This window comes from Hylobates moloch, unplaced genomic scaffold (assembly GCF_009828535.3).
Source record: "Hylobates moloch isolate HMO894 unplaced genomic scaffold, HMol_V3 SCAFFOLD_1, whole genome shotgun sequence".
NCBI lineage: Eukaryota > Metazoa > Chordata > Mammalia > Primates > Hylobatidae > Hylobates > Hylobates moloch.
Genome location: NW_026652276.1, coordinates 63364604 through 63389632, shown reverse-complemented (window position 1 = coordinate 63389632; position 25029 = coordinate 63364604). Strand labels below are relative to the sequence as shown.

The 25029-nt window shown below is 38.2% G+C and overlaps 1 protein-coding gene and 1 pseudogene across 1 annotated transcript in view; one reads left to right on the top strand and one right to left on the bottom strand.

Annotated features, from left to right (window-relative positions):
• CCDC141 (coiled-coil domain containing 141) overlaps positions 1-25029 on the bottom strand; it is a 217521-nt gene that overhangs the window by 160072 nt on the left and 32420 nt on the right. The gene's annotated exons all lie outside the window — the stretch shown is intronic.
• LOC116809390 (small ribosomal subunit protein eS6-like) lies at positions 10814-11497 on the top strand (annotated as a pseudogene).

The following is a 25029-nucleotide window of genomic DNA, read 5'->3' as shown; positions in this document are numbered from 1 at the left end:
GTTAGATAGAAGGAATAAGCCTTAGTGTTTGATAGTAGAGTGACTATAGTTAATTATTATATATTTCAAAATAACTAAAAGTGAAGATTTTTAATGTCATCAACACAAAGAAATCACAACTGTTTGAGGTGATGGATATTCCAATTACCCTGACTTGATCATTATACAGTGTAGAAATGTACCAAAATATCACATGTACCTCATAAATATGGGCAATTATTATGTATCATTTAAAATATTTTATTTAACATAATTATATAATATTAAGATGGAGGGCTATAAATGCATATAGCAAGTTTTGGATTTTCTGCAAATAAAAACAAAAACTGGGATGAAATGGAAAATTTTCTTTAAAATGTTACCAAAATTGTCCCAAGAAACTCTTATCATCATCTGCCTCATCATCACTATTATCACTGCCACCATCATGGAAAATATTGAATAATTTCTCAAGTATGTCCCCAAAAGAATAGATGAATATGCCAATTTTTTTATTTAGTTGCCTGTAGAAATTTGGATGTTTCCAATTTTTGACTACCGTATATAAACCTGCTATAAATATTTATGTACAAGTTTTTGGGTAGACATATATTTTCATTTCTCTAGGTATTTACCTAGGGTTTTCCAGTTAATTTCACCTTATTTATATCTTTCTGTATATTTTCAATTTTTTTATAATAAAGTATGTTATTTTTATTATTGGAGAAATTTTTTTATTTTTGCAATTATGTAAAATAGACTTCTTTTTTTTTTAGAAATAGACCTATTCTTAAAGGAAAAAAAACACATGCCATGCCATTGCTGTACTGGAATCATGGACCTAAGTTATCTCCAATTATTATTCTTGAACAGTTCTTTCCTTCCTTATCCTTCCAAATTATATTCTAAGACACATTACACACTTAATTATATTATTGTTCCCAGTTATTTGCTGTTTCTCTCTGTAAGAGGCCTGTACTTCTAGGCCTCCTGAAGCCAGACTTGTATGCAACTAGGTTAGACTAATAAATTGTGAACAGTTTTGTGTGCCATTTCTTTTTTTTTTTTTTTTTTTTTTGAGATGGAGTCTCGCTCTGTCACCCAGGCTGGAGTGCAGTGGCGCAATCTCAGCTCACTGCAAGCTCCGCCTCCCGGGTTCACGCCATTCTCCTGTCTCAGCCTCTCCGAGTAGCTGGGACTACAGGCGCCCGCCACCACGCCCGGCTAATTTTTTGTATTTTTTAGTAGAGACGGGGTTTCACCGTGGTCTCGATCTCCTGACCTCATGATCCGCTCGCCTCGGCCTCCCAAAGTGCTGGGATTACAAGCATGAGCCACCGCGCCCGGCCTTTGTGTGCCATTTCTGAGTAGAAGTATTAAGAACCAACGAGTGAGTCTATCATTGCTCTTTCCACAAATAGGGGTTGCATCTTGATATGGTTTGGCTGTGTCCTCACCCAAATCTCATCTTGAATTGTAGTTCCCATAACTCCCACATGTCATGGGAGGGACCTGGTGGGAGATGATTGAATCATGGGGGCAGTTACCCTCAAGCTGCTGTTCCTGTGATAGTGAGAGAGTTCTCACAAGAGCTGATGGTTTTATAAGTGGCTTTTCCCCCTTTTTCTCGGCACTTCTCTTTGCTGCCACCATGTGAGGAAGGATGTGTTTGCACCCCCTTACACTGTGATTGTAAGTTTCCTGAGGCCTCCCCAGTCATGGTGAACTGTGAATCAATTAAACCTCTTTCCTTTACAAATTACCCCGTTTCGGGTATGTCTTTATTAGGAGAATGAGAACGGACTAATACACTCCTTCAGCCTGGATTCTAAAATAAAGGAGACACACAAACCTGAACTGCAGTTACCATGCAGCCAACGTGGTAAGATAAAATCTGCTATTTGTAAGCCATTGTTATTTTGGGGTTATTTGTTATCCTAGCATTACCTAATAAAAGCTATGTATTAGTCCATTTTTACGTTGCTGATAAAGACATATCCGAGACTGGGGAATTTACTAAGGAAAGAGGTTTAATGGAGAACTCACAGTTACACGTGACTGGGGAAGCCTCACAATCATAGCAGAAGGCAAGGAGGAGCAAGTCACATCTTACATGGATGGCGCCAGGCAAAGAGGGCTTGTGTAGGGAAACTCCCATTTTTAAAACCATCAGATCTCATGAGACTTATTCACCATCATGAGAACAGCACAGGGAAGACCTAACCCCATGATTCAATTACCTCCCACCAGGTCTCTCCCACAGCATGTGGGAATTCAAGATAAGATTTGGGTGGGGACACAGCCAAACCATATTATTCCACCTCTGGCCCCTCCTAAATCTCATGTCCTTATATTGAAAACCCATCATGCCTTCCCAACAGTCCCCCAAAGTCTTAACTCATTTCAGCATTAACTCAAAAGTCCACAGTCTAAAGTCTCATCCAAGACAAGGCGAGTCCCTTCCACCTATGAGCCTGTAACATCAAAAGCAGTTAATTACTTCCTAGACACAATGGGAGTACAGGCATTGGGTAAATACAGCCATTCCAAATAGGATAAATTGGCCAAAACAAAGGGGCTACAGGCCCCATGCAAGTCTGAAATCTAGCAGAGTAGTCAAATCTTATAGCTTCAAAATGATCTTTTTTGACTCCACGTCTCAAATCTGGGTCATGCTGATGCAAGAGGTGGGTTCCCATGGACTTATGCAGATCTGCCCCTGTGGCTTCACAGGGTACAACTTCCCTCCTGGCTGCTTTCACTGGCTGGCGTTGATTGTCTGTGGCTTTTCCAGCTTCTATTTGCAAGCTGTCAGTGGATCTACCATTCTGGAGTCTGGAGGACAGTGGGCCTCTTCTCATAGCTCCACTAGGCAATGCCCCAGTAGGTATTCTGCTTGGGGGCTCCAACCTCACATTTCCCTTCTGCACTGCCCTAGCAGTGACCTCCATGAGGGCCTTGCCCCTGCAGCAAATTTCCGCATGAGCATCCAGGCATTTCCATACATCTGCTGAAATCTAGGAAGAGGGTCTGACAGCTCAGTTTTTGACTTCTGTGTATTCACAGGCTTGACACCATGTGGAAGCTGCCAAGGCTTAAAGTTTGCACCTTCTGAAGCTACAGCCCAAGCTCTGTGTTGGCCCGTTTCAGCCATGGCTGGAGTGGCTGGGTCGCAGGGCACCAAGTCCCTAGGCTGCACACAGCACAGTGACCCTGGGCCTGGCCCCCGAAACCACTTTTTCCTCCTAGGCCTCTGGGCCTGTGATGGGAGGGGCTGCTGTGAAGACCTCTGACATGCCTTGGAGACATTTTCACCATTTTCTTGGGGATTAGCTCCTCCCTCATTACTTATGCAAATTTCTGCAGCCAACTTGAATTTCTTCTCAGAAAATGGGATTTTCTTTTCTGTCGCATTGTCAACCTGCAAATTTTCCAAACTTTTATGCTCTGCTTCCCTTATAAAACTCAATGCCTTTAACAGCACCCAGTCACCTCTTGAATGCTTTGCTGCTTAAAAATTTCTTCCGCCATATGCCTTAAATCATCTCTCTCAAGTTCAAATTTCCACAAATCTATAGGGCAGAGGCAAAATGTCACCAGTCTCTTTGCTCAAACGTAACAAGAGTCGCCTTTGCTCCAGTTCCCAACAAGTTCCTCATTTCCATCTGAGACCACTTCAGCCTGGACTTTATTGTCCATTATCTCTATCAGCATTTTGGGCAAAGCCATTCAACTAGTCTCTAGGAAGTTCCAAACTGTCCCACATTTTCCTGTCTTCTGAGCCCTCCGAACGCTTCCAACCTCTATTACCGAGTTCCAAAGTCACTTCCACATTTCAGGTATCTTTTCAGCAGCATCCCACTCTACTGGTACCAATTTACTGTATTAGTCCATTTTCATGCTGCTGATTAAGACATACCTGAGACAGGGAAATTTAAAAGAGATTTAATGGAGAACTCACAGTTCTACCTGTTTGGAGAAGCCTCGCAATCAAGGCAGAAGGCAAGGAGGACCAAGTCACATCTTACACGGATAGCAGCAGGCAACGAGAGTGCTTGTTGTAGGGAAACTCCAATTTTGAAAACCATCAGATCTGATAAGACTTATTCACTATCACGAGAACAGCACGGGAAAAACCCGCTCCCATGATTCAATTATCTCCCACCAGGTCCCTCCCACAACACATGGGAATTCAAAATGAGATTTGGGTGAGGACACAACCACACCATATCAAGCTGACATATACATTTACAAATGTAAAATCCTTTATTGGCACATTATGTCACCAAGTTTCTCTTATACTTAATAAAGAAAAAAATAAAATTTACAATGCAACAAAACAAAAAATCTAGATCATAGACTCATAATTTCACAGCTAACTCAAAAGAAGTCTCAGGAAGATTGGGTAGAAATGGCAATGAATATCCACTGAGAGATAGATGAGTATGTGCCAGCCCTGTTCTCTTTGCTATTTAGAATAAACAGACAACTGAGTGTCTAAATTGGCAGGAGAGTTTGACCAAAAGTGTATATTTTCTTATCTAGCTATTTGAGAGCATAACAACTGGACATTTGATTCTTGTGTGACAAGTTTTAGACCATAGTAAGGGCTGATTAATTTTGTATTGTGCATACTTTTCATTTTATACTTTTTAACATTAAAATAGGTTAACCTGGCCTCAATCTCCACTTATGATGGTGTTAGTTCAAGAATATATAAGATGAAAACATTATATTAAAAGTTTTAAATTCTAACTTTTTTCCTATGACAATGAGTGTGGTAAGAACTGAAACTACAAATTCCATGAAATTTTAAAATTCTTTTTTTTTTTTTTTTTTTTGGTGAGATGGAGTCTCACTCTGTTGCCCAGGCTGGAGTGCAGTGGCTCGATCTTGGCTCACTGCAACCTCTGCCTCCCACATTCTCCTGCCTCAGCCTTTGGAGTAGCTGGGATTACAGGCATGCACCACCATGCCTGGCTAATTTTTGTATTTTTAGTAGAGGCGGGGTTTCGGCATGTTGGCCAGACCGGTCTCAAACTTTTGACCTCAGGTGATCTGTCCACCTTGGCCTCCCAAAATGCTGGGATTAAAGGCGTGAGCCACTGCACCTGGCCAAAATTTGAAAATTCTATGTCAGTGATAGAGGAAAGAATAAGAAATAACAGACTATGAATTCATTCTAGGGAAAACCAGGTAAACATGTAACTTCCCAGTAATATTTCTCAGATTTGGCACAAAGGTGCTAAAATAAATCCCAAAATGGGCTATTTCTGTATCTAACAGGGTTGCCTTTGGAACCTCTTAGCCTTGTTAAACACGTAAAATAAGCTCCTCTTAATATTTTAATTTTCCCACTCAAATGACACTTTATAAATCAGTGATATAAAGGCTTTAGGGAGAGCAACTTAAAGAACTGTGATTATGGCTTCCAATATTTTGTTGGGACTCTCCCATGACCTCCACTGTGAACCACAAAATGTTCTATTCATTGCAGATCCAAGGCCAGAACATTCTTGCAGAACCCTCTGGATTTAATTTGGTACAAATTACACTTTGTATTTTCTCCAAGAAAGTCAGCAGACATTCTGCTTTGGGAATCTGTAGAAAACTGTCTGATTCAAGTTTCCTTGGAATTTTAGATCACTGTTAAGCTGCTGGGATCAGAGGCCAGGTAAGGCCCAATGCTTCCCAAGACCTGTCAAATGCCCTCTGAAATACTGGAGGAGACAGGGACTCAAACAGAGTGAACTAGACAGGATTTATAGAACAGAGATATTTCTCGAAAATGCAAAATCTCAGGAGTGGCCAGTTAAAGTGTGTCTCCTATGAGATTCTGGAAATAGAACATGATCTTGAACCCAAAGGCAGAATCCACCCTGGCAGGTTTTTGATGTGGAGTAATTGGGTCTCCGTGATACTTCTTCAGCCTTGGTAAAGGTGTTAGGAAGGCCTTGTGGTTCTTTAGTGGTCCAGCTTTCTGTTTGCCCATGTGCCACACCATCCTGTGGGCCAGGCCTTCCCTTCGGAATCTGGTGATTGCTCATATGCTGTCAGCACTCAGGAAATACTATTTTTTATTGTCCATTGCTGAGCCTCCATGGAGGCTACTTCTTTCTTTTCTCTTCCCCTAAGGAGCAGCATGTATCAGTTAGTCAGCTTGAAACACAAACACAAGTGAGGTACTAATGGAGACAGCTACAGGGCATGATACCCCAGCATGCCAGTGATAATGATTTCAGATCTGGGAAGGAGACACAGAGACCTAAGTTGTCTCACTCACATTTACGGCTCCAGCACCTGTCACTGGTTCTCAGACATTTTTAGTTGTCACGTGTGTGTAGTAGTGATTGGAGGGGCTTGAGGAAGGATTGTCCCACCAAATAGCATCCCTATTAGACCAGACCAAAATTTGCCTCCTCATTCCCCAGAATGCCATGATTCCCAGTTTTCCAACGGTGGGAAAACCATTGATAACACCCTCGAAGTCTTCTCTCTCTCTCACTTCCTGTCTAGAGCTACAGAATTCTTTTAGCAATTTCATAAGATGTGTGTACTATGGAATTTAAACCAGGCAAACTTGAGGATAGGATTTTGAACACTTAAAATGAGCCTGGTGCTCCAGCCTTTAACCCATCCCCTCAAGTGGTCTCTCTCTATTGCTGTCGGCTGTAGATGGATTTCTTGTCTAAATGAAGAGAAGCAGCTCTTCCCCATGGATGACCATCAAAAATCATAAGGTATGGAAAGACAACTTCATATCTGAAAATGCACTTAAAAGCAGGAGAAATCTCATTTTTGCATGTCTTATTTATAAATTCAGCAATAATATTGCAATATAAATAAGAATATTTGTATATTGATTTCTAGTTTAAAAATTTATATAGTATTCTAGAGCACTTACAACATTCTCAATCAACAGGGAGCTGTAGAAAGTACTTCACTAGAATGGAAAGAGTGCTCCTTACCCTCTATTAAAGCTAAAACCAAACTGTCACTTGTTCAAATAAAATAATACTCTTAATGACCCTTACAGTTCAGGGAAGATAACACCAAATGGAAGCTGAAGTTATTCATGAATGTATTCACTCATTCATTGTCTCAGTTATTCAGCAAGCATTTCTCAAGTATCTCTTAAGTAGAATAGTACATATTGTGGTAACAAATATAAAAGATTGAGGAGGAATCTAGCTATCGTATTATTTTCATTTCCTCCATGCTTCAGTTTTTTTTTCTTAATACCCATCCACTTCTCTACTCACTCCTGAATGGTTTCTGTCCCCATCGTCTTACTGAAGTATTCTTGTATAGGTCTGTATGACCTCATTTTGATCAATGCCAGTAATCTTTATTTAATTATCTCTTCATGATTAATACTGTTGCATGGTCCATTAAAATTTTTTTTCTTCCACTGACTACCAGTGCACTCTGATTTTTCTTCTGTGTTTCTGCTCTCTTTTACAGATTCACTTTCTTTTCCTATTTTTAAACATCTAGGTGTTTCAGGATGTCACGGTCTTTGATGTCTTCTTCTCAAGCAAGTATCAATGGTGGGTCTGAGAAGCATATATCAAAATCATTTGGGCAACTTTTTCAAACTACAGTTAACTTACTCCAGAAATGTTAATGTGGCTCTGAGAGCTGAGGACAAGTGATTCTAAAATTTGAATAGACTATCACAGCAAGTCGTGAACATTGATTGGATTGCATCTCTGTACAGTCCAATAGGAATGGCGGAGAAAGTGTAGCGGTCATTATTCAACACCCTCTTTCCAAGTGAACACATCAGCTCTTAAATCTGCAACCACTGTCTACTAACTTATTTCTCCTGATTTTCCGTATTGAAAAGCTCCACTCAAATTTTCCACAACTACCTCAAACTCAAACCATCTACAAATAGATCATGTCTTCTTTATTTACACTGAAACTCACCTGGCTGTCAGGAGCAAAAACACAGAAGGGTACCTTCATTCTCTCCTGTGCATCTCCTCCAACTCCAAGATTTAATCAGTCACCAAGGCCCACTGAGTCAACTCCTACATATAATTTGAACACTTTCCTTTCTCTATTTCCATCCCCATACCTCAGTTTCATCTTTCAACACTTCTCACCCGAATTCCTACAACAGCCTTTCAACTTGTTCTCCTGCCTCTAGGTTCACCCTCACCCAATCCATTCTCTACCCATATGCCATACAGAACTTTCTGAATCAGGAGTATGAGCATGTCACTCAGCAACTCACGAATCTTTCTATGCTGCCAATTGATTTTAAGATAAAAAATAAAATTCCAAGCATACCAAATAAGATCCTCAGTGCTTGATTCTTTTTCTAGTCTTATCCCTCTTGGCTCACTCCCTAACACTGTTCTCTAGCCTTCGGAAATTTTAGTGGTTCCCTGACTCTCCTACGGTCTATCATCTATTTCTCAGCCTAGAATACTCTTCCTTTTGGCCTCTCACTCTCCCTTCTTTCTCCCGTGACTTCACCTATCCCTGAACAATTCTTCATCATCCTTCACAACACTATTCAGAAGTTGTCTCAGCAAACCTTCCCTGACCCTCATCCTCCCCTCCTACTTGGGTCAAGGGTATTAGCCCCTTTAAAGCACTTTCCACCATTATAGCCATTATGACAGCGCATTTATTTTTTGCTTTTCTGATTATAAAAGTGATGTAAGTTCATATTTAAAATGGAGAAATAGAAGAAAATCATAAAAAATAAAAATTTCACATAATTCCACTGCTCAGAGATTCACCACCATACACACACACACACACACACACACACACACAATTAGAATCACATGGTATAGATCACGGATCAACAAACTATGGCATATGATCCAAATCTGTCCTGCCACCTGTTTTTGTATGGCCTGTAAGGTAAGAATGGCTTTTGCATTTTTAAGCAGTTGAAAACAAAACTTAAAAAAGAATATTTCATGACACATAATAATTACATGAAACTCAAATTTCAATGTCCATAATAAAGTTTTTTTTGGAATACAACTATGTCTACTGGTTAACATATTATCCACAGCTACTATCACAATATAACAGCCTAGTCTAAATAGTTGCAACTCACAAAGTAATATGATTCTAAAATATTTACCTAAATAATTTAAAATTTAGATAAAATATCCTAAAATATTTACCACCTGACCCTTTTACAGAAAAAGATTGCTGACTTCTGGTTTAGAGAGCTGTGTGTTGCTGTTCAGCTTAAAATAGTATTATGAGTCCTTTGTTTTCAATACTTTGTAGAAATAATATTTTTAGTGGCTATCTAAGCTCCCATCACATGGGATGCCATAATTTATGTAATTATTCCCCAGTTGTTAAATTTTAAGTATGCTTTGCATTTATAACTATTGTAAGTAATGTTGAGCTGAGTCAATTCCAATAATCCTCATTTAATTTGACTTCTGGGTCCTTTCATACAAATCTTTGTAGACCTCTCTTGTGTTCATAAAATAAATTTTCAAAAGTGAAATGACTGGGTTAAGGATTATCCACAAGGCTTGATGCAGTTGCTACATTGTTCTCCAGAAAGTTTGTACCAATTGACTAGCAATATCATAATAGATTAAAATTGTTTACTTATCTGACTTCCCCACTAACCCTTGAAAAGAACTGTTTTTTATTCCTTGTGTGTATTGCAGTATGTAACACAGAAAGTACACACAGATGCATGAGGAGTGAATAGCCAGGCCTGGGTGATGCTCATTTGCCCAGGTCCATTTCAAGCACTGCAGAGCAGTGTTTCTCAATCTTGAGAACACAAGAACTCAGAGAATAAGCTATGGATCCCCATTTTGAGAAAATACGAAAAAACTCAAACACTGCCATTCCTGTGGCACCAACGAAATGAAAATACAAGCACAAGTGTAAGCATTGAAATTTGGTAGTGTGTATTAAATATTTTTAAACAATCAAAATTTGAGATTATTTTAGGTACTTACGCATCTCTGAGAGTATATTTGTGAACTCTTAGGGACATGAGAAGCACAATTTGAGAAACAGCTTAATAGAGGAAATGAAGAAAGGAGTGGAGCCTTGGGAGTATCACCTAAATGTGCCGATGTGCAGCTGCAGTGTCAGCAACCAACACCAGAGATAATCTATGCCAATGAACTGTGGAGTCAATATATTCCAACTGGCCAGAAACCACTTCTGCCTTTCCAGGCTTATGGTTGCAGCATTTGTGGAAGGTACGAAGAGAATAGCAGCTTGAGGTGGAAGAAAAATCGTAAGTTGAACCAAAAAGATCAGAGAAGGAGGTAAAAAGAGATGGAGGGCTGTGCTAGATAGCAAAGCATCTGGAAATCAGAGAACCATGGGGAGCACAGGCAGGAATGGCAGGATTAACAGAACCAAGAAGACACAGGACATTATGGAGTCTGATGTAAGAAAGTGGAGACCAGCTCTTTTTTGTGGCACCTCGGAGGCAGTCAGCTGCTTCTTGAAGTAGTTGAATATCTCCTTCTCAGCCACTGGCTGCCAGAAATTCACTGAAGTGGCTGATCAATGCAATGTTCTTTTTTTTTTTTTTTTTTTTTTTGGAGACAGAGTCTCACTCTGTCATCCAGGCTGGAGTGGGTGGTGTGATCTCGGCTCACCGCAACCTCCGCCTCCCAGGTTCAAGTGATTCTCCTGCCTCAGCTTCTTGAGTAGCTAGGATTACAGGTGTGCACCACCACACCTGGCTAATTTTTGTATTTTTAGTAGAGACGGGGTTTCGGCATGTTGGCCAGGCTGGTCTCTAACTCTTGACCTCAACTGATCCACCCTCCCAGCTTCCCAAAGTGTTGGAATTACAAGCATAAGCCACTGCTCCCGGCCAAAGTTCATATTTTTTATGACAAGACATGGCCACAGAAGTAGCTGATGATGCTCTGGGTGAAGAATGGAAGGATTATATGGTCCAAATCAGTGGTAGGAATGACAAACAAAGTTTTCCCATGATGCAGGATGTCTTGGCCCACGACCATGTCCACCTGCTACTGAGTACAGGGCATTCCTGTTATACACCCAGAAGAACCGGAGAAAGAAAGTGTAAAGCTGTTCAGGATTGCATTGTGGATGCCAATCTAAATGTTCTCAATTGACTTATTGTAAAAAAGGGAGAGAAGGATATTCCTGGACTGACTGACACCAAGATGCTTCATCACTTGGGGCCCAAAAGAGCTAGCAGAATCCACAAACTTTTCAATCTCTCTAAAAAAGATGATGTCCAACAATATGTGGTAAGAAAGGCCTTTAACAAAGAAGGTAAGCCTAGGACCAACACACCCAAGATTCAGCATCTTGTTACTCCAAATGTCTCACAACACAAATGCTGCTATGTTGCTCTGCAGAAACAGTATACTATAGAACATGCTAAACTTTCGGCCAAAAGAATGAAGGAGGCCAAAAAAATATGCCAGGAGCAGATTACCAAGAAACGCAGCCTGTCCTCTCCGAGAGCGTCTACTTCTGAGTCCAGTCAATAATAATATTTTTTGAGTAACAAGTAAATAAAATCAGACTACTCTCCCCAGAAAGAAGGTTGAGACCAGAAAGGACACTGTAACGAATGGGGTAAAGCTCCCAGGAAACATCACAAACACATCAAAATAATACCTCTCACAAACAGAGTAGGACTGATATTCTTTTTGTGATCTCAAAATAGTTATAAAAGATATTCTGCCAGAAACATAAGTAAACAGTCGAGCAATTACTCAGATAACTTGATGGATGTATTGAGTCAATCTGGAAAATGGGATAAAGATCTATTTTGCCCAGTGATTGTTTTTGGATGGAATTAACCTTATATTTTCACTTTTATTAACTTTCTAAAATAAAATTGAAAATTTTTCTTCTCATGAAAAGGAGGCAATTTTGGTCATGAAGAAAATGTTGACATAATATTATCTTTCATGTATAAAGATTATGTTTTCCAACAAAAAAAAAATGCACATTGAGCTGTTTCTCCAGTGGTGGAGGTGAATTTGCCTTGAGTGGCCACATTGTGAAATAAACCTCCTTTCAAAACATGGCATGCAGCGTAACATAGTGATTAAGAACCAGACCCCGGAGTCCACATTCTGGCTCCACCAGGTAGTAGCTCTGCACATTTTATAAATTACTTTTTCTCACTAGCCTCAGCCTGTTATAAAATATGAACACTAATAATAACTATCTTATAAGATTTTGTGAAGATTAAATGAAGTAATCCATGGAAGCTCTTAGTAAAGTGCCTCAAACATAGTAAGTATGCAATAAATATTAGCTATTATTTTAATTATGTTTATCTTTTCGTGTACCTTCTAACTACTGTTATTATTGTGTATTTATCAACCACTTGTAGGGAACATATTGAAGTCACAGTAGGAATAAACTAAGTGGACACCATACCCACAAGAGGAAACAAAAACTTATTTCTGATTTGAAGTGTCTACATGGAATGCCAATCATGATAGCTTGCAACGACAATTTCAGAAATGATGAAAGTTCAAAACATAAGATATTTTAATCTGAATCCAAATAACAATGATTTACTCTCAAGAAACATGTATGTTAGAATACGTTTTTAAAATAATTGCTTTTTTTCAGAATAAAAACACAATCATTCATTGTGTTCTTAAACTTCGTACTCATTCTCTATGGTGAAATGATTTATTTTTTGTATATGAAAACAAATAATTGTATCACATATGCTGATGAGGTGGAGGGTACAAACATCTACTGCTTAAAATTGAATGTAGAAATGTAGTAAACTTGGCAAAAGTCTACGTTATATAAAGTTCATAGTAAATCCAATTACCTCATCAAATTTGGTCCATTGGTTTCTGAAACCCATGTTAAAATAAGAATGAAATGTTGCATTCTGGGATTTGTAGCTCTCTTGGGCTGAAGACTGCATTAATGATTAGGGAGATACTGATATATTCCTCTCTATGCATCCTTGGGGCATCCCTCACTAAAAGAAAATGAACATATGTGAGCGCAAACATATGTTGCCATTATTGCTACCATATTGCCAATGCTTATAATCATCTTCTGCTACTTCTTCTAATGCTAATAATTGTTCTAACACATTTGTTTCAAAAAATCATACAATGCATACAAATGACCAATTTTTAAGAATAATAGTTGTTTGCTGATAGGTAAATTATATGTGAAAATTCTTCATGGAATTGTTATCCATGGTATTTGGTAGAATTGTATTTGAATTAATAAATATTTTATTGTCAATTTGCTTCTAATTCTACTGCCAAGTATTTCTGTAATTAATCATTTCAGAGTCAAGATGAAGATGCTATCTGAAACTTCTATTCTATGAATGACATCTGGATATTGATTTCCTGAAATTTTCTTGAAACTACACCTTGTCCTCTCTGTTAAGTATCTAAAATGCTTCCTAAATAAAGAATATTAAAGACTAATTTTTTTTTTTTTTTTGAGATGGAGTCTCGCTCTGTTGCCCAGGCTGGAGTGCAGTGGCACGATCTTGGCTAACTGCAACCTCCACCTCCCAGGTTCAAGCCATCCTCCTGCCTCGGCCCCACCTAGTAGCTGGGATTATAGGCACGCGCCACTGTGCCTGGCTAATTTTTGTATTTTTTGGACAGATAGGGTTTGTCCATGTTGGCCAGGCTGGTCTTGAACTCCTGACCTCAGGTTATCCACCTGCCTCCTCGGCCTCCCAAAATGCTGGGATTACAGGCATGAGCCACCACACCCGGCCTAAAGACTAAATTCTTAAAAGCCACAAAAATTTTTGTGGCTTCTTGAGAGCTTTTAAATCACCAAACTTACAATTTAGGGAAGACTTTAAGAATGCTCTATTCAAACCTAATATGAACAAATTTCTTTAAATATTTTCAACTACACATGATTAATTGACAGTGATTTCCCTCCAATTAGACTATCTGTAATGACAAATATTCAGGTAAATGGATCTAAACTACTCCACAAGAACTTATTCATAGGTTTTCTTATACTTGTGAACATTATTTGGAGAATTTAAAAAAAAAAAAAAGGTTTAGAAAATTATTAAACAATGTAACCCACTGAGATTATTTAAATAGTTTTAAAATACGTTATAATGTATATATTACAGGAGGAAAAGACTGAGCAAATTAATTCAAAGATGAGACGTATTTAGAGATTATTTACATGTGATTCATCTATAAAAAATGAAAAAGTAACATTGCAATGAACAAGCATATTACATTATAAAAAATCTTATTACCAGAAGTTACAAATAACACTACAAGACATGTGGGACCTATGTTTCACCATCCTATCCCTGCTTCAATACTGTGTTTGTGTTTCTTTCTTTCTTTTCTTTTCTTTTTGAGACAGAGTCTCACTCTGTCGCCCAGGCTGGAGTGCAGTGGTGCGATCTCAGCTCACTGCAACCTCTACTTCCCCCCACCCCCCATAGCTGGGACTACAGGCATGTGCCACCAAGCCTGGTTAATGTTTGTATTTTTTTGTAGAATGGGGTTTCACCATGTTGGCCAGGCTGGTCTCGAACTCCTGACCTCAAGTGATCCACCCACCTTGGCCTCCCAAAGTGCTGGGATTACAGGCATGAGCCACCATGCCCAGTGGTATTTGTGTTTCTTAATACAAAATACGCCTCTGGATACTCTGTACCTCTCTACCTTCTAGATCACACAGAACCTTATTTTCCTCTTCTCTGTCATTCCAGTGAGGATACACCTCCAACAGCCACAAAGAAGCCAGCCTAGCTCTCAGTCCAGGTACCAACTATCCAGGAGAATCATTACTTCCTCTCAGGCAGCTTCAAGGCTGAAACAATGGCCCATGACTTCTGTCTCTCCTCAATCAATTCCCTCACTGGAATTCTTCCCCACTTCCCCTGAACAAAGACCAGCTTGTTAATCTGCATTTCGTTGGCAGATAATATTACTTGAGATATCATTCGTTATTTTTATCTTAACATACATGGGGGTGGGGAGGAGAAAAAGAAATTAAGCAAACTGTGAATGTCCCTTTGTTCGGTGTTATCTGTTTCTGTTAACTATATAAGATGTTGGTAGATGGCAAACAAACTCCCTGAGAAAAAAACAGTGGGAGTTTTCATATGAAAGTGTTCAGAGAGCAGTTCAATGATCACTCTGCAAGATATTGTAGGAAATATCTGCACCCGTCCGAGAGATTAACTAGATGCCTTCTAAGGACCCATTTATTTCCATGGTTTAGTGATACAGTAATTAATTAATTTATGCAACACATATTGAGTATTTACCATTTGCAAGGCACAAGGAGTAGCTGAAATCTAGAAACTTTGCATGTGAAATGTTTAACTTTTTTGTCTAACACATTTCATACAAGGGTTTAAAATTAGATCCAGGGTTGGCGAGAGGCATATAATATCTAAGATGTTACTGAAATACAAGAATAAAACCATTGTTTGCACTGTGGAAGAGAAGCAATGTTTCCTCACTTGGTAGCGTAAAATTTGTTTTTGCCATTAAAGACTGATTTTTCTTCCTACGTTAAACATATTAAACACTAATAGGAAAATTAAGCCACTTGTTGATTTTTTTGTTTTCTTTTTGCCAAAGAATAACACTTTTCTTCTCTCTCAGTAGAACCCCCCCTTGCATGTGAGAAACTCATGACACAGGATTTTGGGAAGGATCAACCTGCTCCTTCACCCACTGACAAGGGAAAGTAATGACATAGCGCCAGCTCCATAAGAGTTGCCATCCCCCTTGTTCAAGGAGTTGATGGGCCCAAGGATGAAAACATGATTGATTCAAGGATGCAAAATGATCAAAGTCTGGAAAATCAGGTTCCACAGAATCTTTTTTGCTGAGGGTATCTGTAAAGATTCTATTCACCGGTTACAAATTTGGTAAGATGTGAGCTTGGTGTAGCTGACTGGCCATACCATCAGCTATGTGTAGACAGACTGTCCACGAGCTGGAGAGACAGAGCTTTGACAATGTTACAGTATTCCTGTATTCAGCCTTCTTCTAACTTGGTCTCCTACTTATGCAAATAAACACAGAGACCTAATCCACATTTTTCATGTATTCTCCAAACCGAACTTAATAAACATGTGAAGTAAATTGAAATCTTTAAATCACCTGTTTATCAAAAGCACTGCATCTGATAAACATCATTATTTAGCTGCTTTAAAATGCATGTTACTTTGGAACATGGTTTTTGAGCAGACTCAACTGTCAATTCCTGAAGATCAGCTCTGTTTCCCCAACATCCATCTTCTGACTGCCCATTCAGCACCTCTCTAGACACAAAATGTCTAAATGAGATTTTTATTTTAAATGGGTGAGGGTCAGAAACAAATAATTTTTAAAAAAATTTAATGTCTAATAAGAGTCTTGGTTTTGATATCTATAATAAAACCTCAACTAATGAATGCAATAATACTATCTCTTCTTTTACCAAGCAAAATGATTAAATGTTTGAAAACATTTCTTTCAAAATATGTTTGAAATAAACATCATGCCATGACTGTTAAGTTTAGCTTCAAATGATTTTTCCTGTCTCCATTATTTAATATATGTCTGAATTAACTACCAATATTATGTCCAGCTGTCATCACTTAGATTATCTATCAGAATCACACAGTGATGTTAATTGATTCAGAAGTAGTACCAGAGAATACATTTTCTTAGTTTAGCCCATAAAATCTCCGTGTTAACAGTGTTCACAAGATGACTGATGTCATCTTTTATGTCCTAAGATCTGTTATCTTCTTCAGAGAAGATATTTTATCAAAATGACTGAGCCCTAATTTTAAAATTAAAATGAACAGAACTGCTGAAAAGTCTGAATAAATAGCTGGGCTTTAGGCTATATGTATCTCTTGTTTTAATAAATTGGTATTTTAGAGTATTTTGGTCAAATAAAAATATACAACCACACTGTTAGTCGTACTGCTAGTCTTTGCTAACATTAGAGTTCAGCCATGCTCATTCATTTATCAAATAGTTGAGGAGCCTCTACCATGTGCCTGACTTTGCAAGACTTTCCAAGGACACAAGGAGACATATGACATGGCAGCTTCAGCAATGCAGGCTAATATAACCAAAATGCTCCCACAGCATTTGGTAGGTGTCATGGGCACTGACCAGTTGAGCCCTTTGTAAGACCTCTGCAGCCAATCCTTCCTATTCTCCCTCTACAACTTGATGTGCCCAAACCTCACTCAGTGAACTGGCTACACCAGTGCTACCTGGGGGAAATTTTGGAAAATACAGATCCCCAGGTCCCACTTCAGAGGATTCTGACTCAATAGGTTTGGAGTAAAAGCCACGAATCTCTTCTTTTAAAACTCCTCAGTTGACTGTAACATACAACCATATGTTGGAAGCACCGCTCCACATATATATTCTGGAGTGGAAAAATCAGGGCACCAATTCATGGGTAAGATATTAGGGCAATTGAAAAGCCTTGAGTTCCCCAAATATCTCTACTCACAGGATTATCAGGGTACCTGAAAATCTCCCTCTTCACCGTTGTTCTTTTAACTTTAGATGTTCTCTCTATAAAGTTCTGAATACAGAGTACAAATCAGGTCACTCCTCAGCTTATCACTAGTCAATGATTATTCATCAGCCATAAGATAAAGATAAAGATAAACCTCCTTTTAGTGGCATACGAGGCCTTCTGCGTTTCAGCCACTGCCTACTTGTCCATCCTATCTTTCTCATGACCCTTTTCCCAATCTTTTAATCCCTAGCACATGGGCCAACCATGCAAAACTACTTACTGCTCTCCTAATGCTGTGCATGGGGTTGGGTAGATCACAAGGTCAGAAGTTCAAGACCAGCCTGGCCAGCATGGTGAAACCCTATCTCTACTAAAGATACAAAAAATTAGCCAGGTGTGGTGGCACACACCTGTAATCCCAGCTACTGGGGAGGCTGAGGCAGGAGAATCGCTTGAACCTGGGAGGCAGAGGTTGCAGTGAGCAGAGATCACACCATTGCACTCCAGCCTGGGCAATAGGGTGAAACGATCTCAAAAAAAAAAAAAAGATACAGAACTGCAGAATGGATAAGAACTCACCAACCAACAATCTGCTGCCTTCAGGAGATTCGCTTAACACATAAGGACTCACGGAAACTTAAGGTAAAGGGTTGGAAAAAGACATTTCATGCAAATGGACACAAAAAATGAGCAGGGTTAGCTATTATTATATCAGACAAAACAAACTTTAAAGCAACAGCAGTTAAAAGAGACAAAGAAGGACATTATATAATGGTAAAAGACCTTGTCCAACAGGAAAATATCACAATCCTAAACATACATGCACCTAACACTGGAGCTCCAAAATTTATAAAACAATTACTAATAGACCTAAAAAATGTGATAGACAGAAACACAATAGTGGGGGACTTCAATACCCCACGGACAACATACACTAGACAGAACATCAAGACACAAAGTCAACAAAGAAACAATGGATTTAAACTGTATCTTGGAACAAATGGACTTAGCAGATATATACAGAACATTTCATCCCACAACCACAGAATACACATTCTATTCAACAGCACGTGGAACTTTCTCCAAGATAGATCATATGATAGGCCATAAAACGAGCCTTAATAAATAGAAGAAAATTGAAATTATATCAAGCACTCTCCTAGACAACAGTGGAATAAAACTGGAAATCGACTCCAAAAGGAACCTTCAAAACCATGCAAATATATGGAAATTAAATAATCTCCTGAATGAGTACTGGGTCAAAAACAAAATCAAGATGGAAATTAAAAAAATCTTCAAACTGGATGACAATATTGACACAACCTATCAAAACCTCTGGGATACAGCAAAGGTGGTGCTAAGAGGAAAGTCAATAGCTCTAAACACCTACATCAAAAAGACTGTAAGAGCACAGACTGACATTCTAAGGTCACACCTTAAGGAACTAGAGAAAGAAGAACAAACCAAACCCAAACCCAGAAGAAGAAAGGAAATAACCAAGATCAGAACAGAACTAAATGAAATTGAAACAAACAAAAAAATACAAAAGATAAATTAAACAAAAAGCTGGTTGTTTGAAAGGTAAATAAAATTGATCGACCATTAGCAAGATTAACCAAGAAAAGAAGAGAGAAAATCCAAATAACCTCACTAAGAAACAAAACAGGAGATAGCCTAACTGACACCACTGAAATAAGATCATTCAAGGCTACTATGAACACCTTTATGCACATAGAAAACCTAGAAAAGATGGATACATTCCTGGAAAAATACAAACCCTCCTACCTTAAATCAAGAAGAATTAGATACCCTGAACAGACTAACAACAAGCAGTGAGATTGAAATGGTAATTTAAAAATTACCAACAAAAAAAGTCCAGGACCAGATGGATTTGCAGCAGAATTCTACCAGACATTCAAAGAAGAATTGGTACCAATCCTTTTGACAGTATTCCACAAGATAAAGAAGGAACCCTCCCTAATTCATTCTATGAAAACAGCATTACCCTAATACCAAAACCAGGAAAGGACAAAACCAAAAAAGAAAACTACAGACTGATATCCTTGATGAACATAGATGCTAAAATCCTTAACAAAATATTAGTTAACCGAATCCAACAACATATCAAAAAGATAATCCACCATGATCAAGTGGGTTTCATATCAGGGATGCAGGGATAGCTTAACATATGCAAGTCAATAAACGTGATACACCACATAAACAGAATTAAAAACAAAAATCACATGATCATCTCAATAGATGCAGAAAAAGCACTCAACAAAATCCAGCATCCCTTTATGATTAAAACTCAGCAAAATCAGCATACAAGGGACATACCTTAATGTAATAAAAGCCATCTATGACAAACTCACAGCCAATACAATACCAAATGGAGAAAAGTTGAAAGCATGCCCTCTGAGAACTGGAAGAAGACAAGAATGCCCATTCTCACCACTCCTCTTCAACATAGTACTGGAAGTCCTAGCCAGAGCAATCAGACAAGAGAGAGAAATAAAGGGCATCCAAATCAGTAAAGAGGATGTCAAACTGCCCCTGTTTGCTGATGATATAATCGTTTACCTTGAAAATCCTAGGGACTCCTCCAGAAAGCTCCTGGAACTGATAAAAGAATGCAGCAAAGTTTCCAGATACAAGATTAATATACACAAATCAGTAGCTCTTCTATACACCAACAGCAACCAAGCGGAGAATCACATCAAGAACTCAACCCCTTTTACAATGGCTGCAAAAAAATAAAATACTTAGGAATATACCAACCAAGGAGTCAAAAGACCACTACAAGGAAAACTACAAAACACTGCTGAAAGAAATCATAGATGACATGAACAAATGGAAACACATCCCATACTCATGGATGGGTAGAATCAATGTTGTGAAAATGATCATACTGTCAAAAGCAATCTACAAATTTAACACAGTTCCCATCAAAATACCACCATCATTCTTTACAGAATTAGAAAAAAACAATTCTAAAATTCACATGAAACCAAAAAGGAACCCACATAGCCAAAGCAAGACTAAGCAAAAAGAATAAATATAGACTGGGTGCGGTGGCTCACGCCTATAATCCCAGCACTTTGGGAGGCTGAGGCAGGTGGATCATGAGGTCAGGAGATAGAGACCATCCTGGCTAACACGGTGAAAACCCCGTCTCTACTAAAAATATAAAAAATTAGCTGGGCGTGGTGGCGGGCACTTGTAGTCCAAGCTACTCAGGAGGCTGAGGCAGCAGAATGGCATGAACCTGGAAGGCAGAGCTTGCAGTGAGCCAAGATCACACCACTGCACTCCAGCCTGGGCTACAGAGTGAGATTCCATCTCAAAAAAAAAAAAAAAGAAAAAAAAAACGGACAAATCTAGAGGCATCGCACTACCTCATTTCAAAATATACTATAAGGCCATAGTCACCAAAACAGCATGGTATTGGTATAAAAATAGACAATAGACACATGGAACAGAGAAACCAGAAATAAACCCAAATACTGACAGCCAACTGACCTTCAACAAAGCAAACAAAAACATAAAGCAGGGAAAGGACATCCTTTTCAACAAATGGTGCTGGGATAATTGGCTAGCCACATGTAGGAGAATGAAACTGGATCCTCATCTCTCACCTTATACTAAAACCAATTCAAGGTGGATTAAGGACTTAACCCTAAGATCTGAAACTATAAAAATTGTAGAAGATAACACTGGAAAAACCCTTCGAGACATTTGCTTAGGTAAGGATTTCATGACCAAGAACCCAAAAGCAAATGCAATAAAAACAAACATAAATAGCTGGGACCTAATGAAACTTAAGAGCTTTCGCACGGCAAAAGGAACTGTCAGTAGAGTAAATGGACAACCCACAGAGGGGGAGAAAATCTTCACAATGTATACATCTGACAAAGGACTAATACCCAGAATCTACAAAGAACTCAAACAAATCAGCAAGAAAAAAACAAACAATCCCATCAAAAAGTAGGCTAAGGACATGCATAGACAATTCTCAAAAGAAGATATCAAAATGGCCAAGAAACATGAAAAAATGCTCAACATCAATAATGATCAGGAAAATGCAAATCAAAACCACAATGCAATACCACCTTACTGCTGCAAGAATGGCCATAATCAAAAAAATCAAAAAACAGTGGATGTTGGCATGGATGTGGCAATCAGGGAACACTTCTACACTACTGGTGGGAATGTAAACTAGTACAACTACTATGGAAAACAGTGTGGAGTTTCCTTAAAGAACTAAAAGTAGAACCACCATTTGATCCAGCAATCCCACTACTGGGTATCTACCCAGAGGAAAAGAAATCATTATTTGAAAAAGTTACTTGCACATTCATGTTTCTAGCAGCACAATTCACAGTTGCAAAATCATGGAACCAACCCAAATGCCCATCAATCAATGAGTAGATAAACTGTGACATATATGTGCTATATTTCAATCATATATATATCATATGTATCATATATCTCATATATATATATATAATGGAACATTACTCAGCCATAAAAAGGAATGAATTTACAGCATTGGCAATGACCTGGATGAGATTGGAGACTATTACTCTAAGTGAAGTAAGTCAGGAATGGAAAATCAAACGTTGTATCTTCTCACTGATACGTGGGAGCTAAGCTATGAGGACACAAAGGCATAAGAATGAATACAATGGACTTTGGGGACTTGGAGGGAAGAGTGGGAGGGGGGTGAGGGATAAAAGGCTACAAATATTCTGCAGTGTATACTGCTCGGGTGATGGGTGCACCAAAATCTCACAAATCACCACTAAAGAAATTATTCATGTAACCAAATACCACCTGTACCCTAATAACTTATGGGAAAAAATAAAAAGTAAATAGTTCTCCCCCCACCATAAAAAAATACATACACATAAACACATATTTAGAGGCAAGATGAGAAAGAGAAAGAAAATATGCAACAGCATTAACAGTTAGTAAATCTAAGTGAAGGATTTCTTCAGGTCTAAAATTTTTCAAAATAAAAAGTTGCTAAAAACGGTCCATCTTCACATAAGCTTCTAGAGTACAGGAGTCATGTCATAATCATAGTTGTATTGATCGAATCTAATCCAGTATCCTGACACAGAGTATGCTTTTACTAACTACTGAGTTAATTGACGAGTGGTAGGAATGACACATTGATGTCTTGATACCTTTTGATGCATAAGCAAGAATAAACTTCTTTATTTTTTTAAGAATGTACTTATTTCTTATTTCCCTGGTTAATTTTACCTAGTGGAAAACAAATGGAATTCTGGTTGAGGTTGGAAGGTGAGGGTTGGCATCAGGGTGGATGGTAAAGAGCAGAGTAGGCTGGGCTTTATGAACTGCTGAGATTTCATATTTCTGAATGGTAAAAGGTGCTACATATGCTGAAGTTTGGGTGAATTGGTCCCTAGGCAAATATTTGATACAAAATATATTCCCTATGTGGGCCGCCATGCTTCAAGAAGTGTTTTTTCTTTTTCTTCTTATTTTTTTAATAGGGGAGGGAGGAGATTTCCCACACGCAAAAATGTATTGATCTATTCATTTGGCAGATTTTATTTTCATACAGCACAAATATTTGTAAGTTATGATTATCCAATTTTCTACTTTATCCAGATATTTTGAACTTTCAAATAATTATTTACCACAAAAGAAAGTGCATACTGGTGGCCTATTTATCCAGTGTTCTCCACATCTTTCTTTCTTTGTTTCTGAATAATAGTTGACTTTTGAGAAAAAAAATACTTCTAGTTCTATCTTTTGATAGAGACACCTGTGTTAAGGAACCACATCATTCTTTTGTAAACTACAGAAGCCCATCTTACAAATGAGCTTCCACTTCTTACTTACATCTGATTTTTGAAGAAAGATGCTTTATAGGGGTGTGTCTGGGGTGGGTGATAGCCCTTCTTTTCTGTTCCTTGGGAGTTAAGCACACTGGGTTCCCACCTTTCAAGTCATTTCTGTGCATTTCCTTAAATCCTCATTCCCCTGCTTTAAAGCGTAATAAAGCCCTCTCTTCTTGTTAGTACCATCTTTAAACTTGAAGAAAGTGGCTGCTAGGTTACACAAACTATCCTAAAAGAAAATTAGACACTGTCCGAGGTGAAAAAATACAGTTCAATCTGTTTGCAAAGTATAAAAAAATCAATTTTTGTCCTTACCTTGAAAAAAAAACACATATTCTCAGATATTTTTTAAAAATCAGGGCAGTTACCAAATAAAACCCTTAGATAAATTGACATCAGCAATAATAACATTTTTTAAAACTAGTTATTTAAGGGAACAAAATGGAATGCCCAGTTTACAGTGTAAGCAGACTTTGTGTTGACGATGAGATATGGCCATGACGATGAGATATGGCACTTATAAGAAGAGCAGCCCATGAAAAATGGCTTGCCTCAAGACTCAGTCAAGTCCAGCTTGATTTAAGTTTTCCTCTCCTACTGGCTTAGTCATTAAACTAAGGAAAATATTTTGGAATTGGATCTGAGGAAAAGATGTTCTGGCCAACCTCATAAAGCTGGTTATTTAAAGAAATGCTAAAAGGCACTACTTCCCTTTTGCTTCCAAAAGGATAGGAAACCAAGGCTGTGCTGCAATACTTGAAAAATGCACTCTGTCTTTTTAAGTGTGGCTTTGAAATTGCTGCTTTTTAAGGACAGCATATTTTATAGACATTGCACCACCTCAACTGCTATGCGAATCACAAAAAAGGATTATGGACTTTCTCTTCAGTAGAGCGTTAAATGGTCCCCTGAATAGCAATTTTCTAAAAGAGCAAACATATGTGGCATATCCTGCATATGTTTTCCTGACACTGGAGTCTATCTGTAACATAAACTGTGGGATACAGGTTGAGTCTCTAGTTTATAGAAACGCACTTAGTTTTACCACTAAACTGGAGGTAATTAATTTAAGACACTTAAAAGTAAAGAACACAAATTTTTAAAAACTTGGGGAACAGTAAATGGTTAAGTTCTATTATTTTTTCAGTCTCTTTCAAATAATGTCAAGGATTTCTTTTAGCTTTTGCCGTTGTTTTGTTGAAGGATTTTAGCTAAAATGTTCTACCCTTTAGCATCTGCCTATCTAAAACCTGTTAGTCTTCAAGTCCCAATTACAATGCTGCCTCCTCCATGAAACCCTTCTCTCCACAGCAGCAAAAAGTAACTCCTTCCTGTGGGCTCCTTTGTCACTTTCTTTCCACCTTCCTAATGTGGTTGTTATGTTGCACTGTTTGGTACAATTGTGAGTGAGCTAGTTTTAAATTCTGTAGATTATAAACTAGGCGAGAGCAAGAACAGTCTCACTCATTTTTGTACTTCTTATTGGACAGTATAATATTTCTTTTCAAATACAATATGAAGTTACTGAAAAAGTTAAATAGCAAAAAAAAGTACAAATCAATGTTCTAAAATTCATATTTGGAAAAGATAAGTCAATGAAATATGTTTCAGATAATTCTTTAAAAGCAAATACTAAAAAACAAAAATAAAAATCCCATTTCCATTTGATTATAATTTCCCAAAAGCCAGACCATGGCCC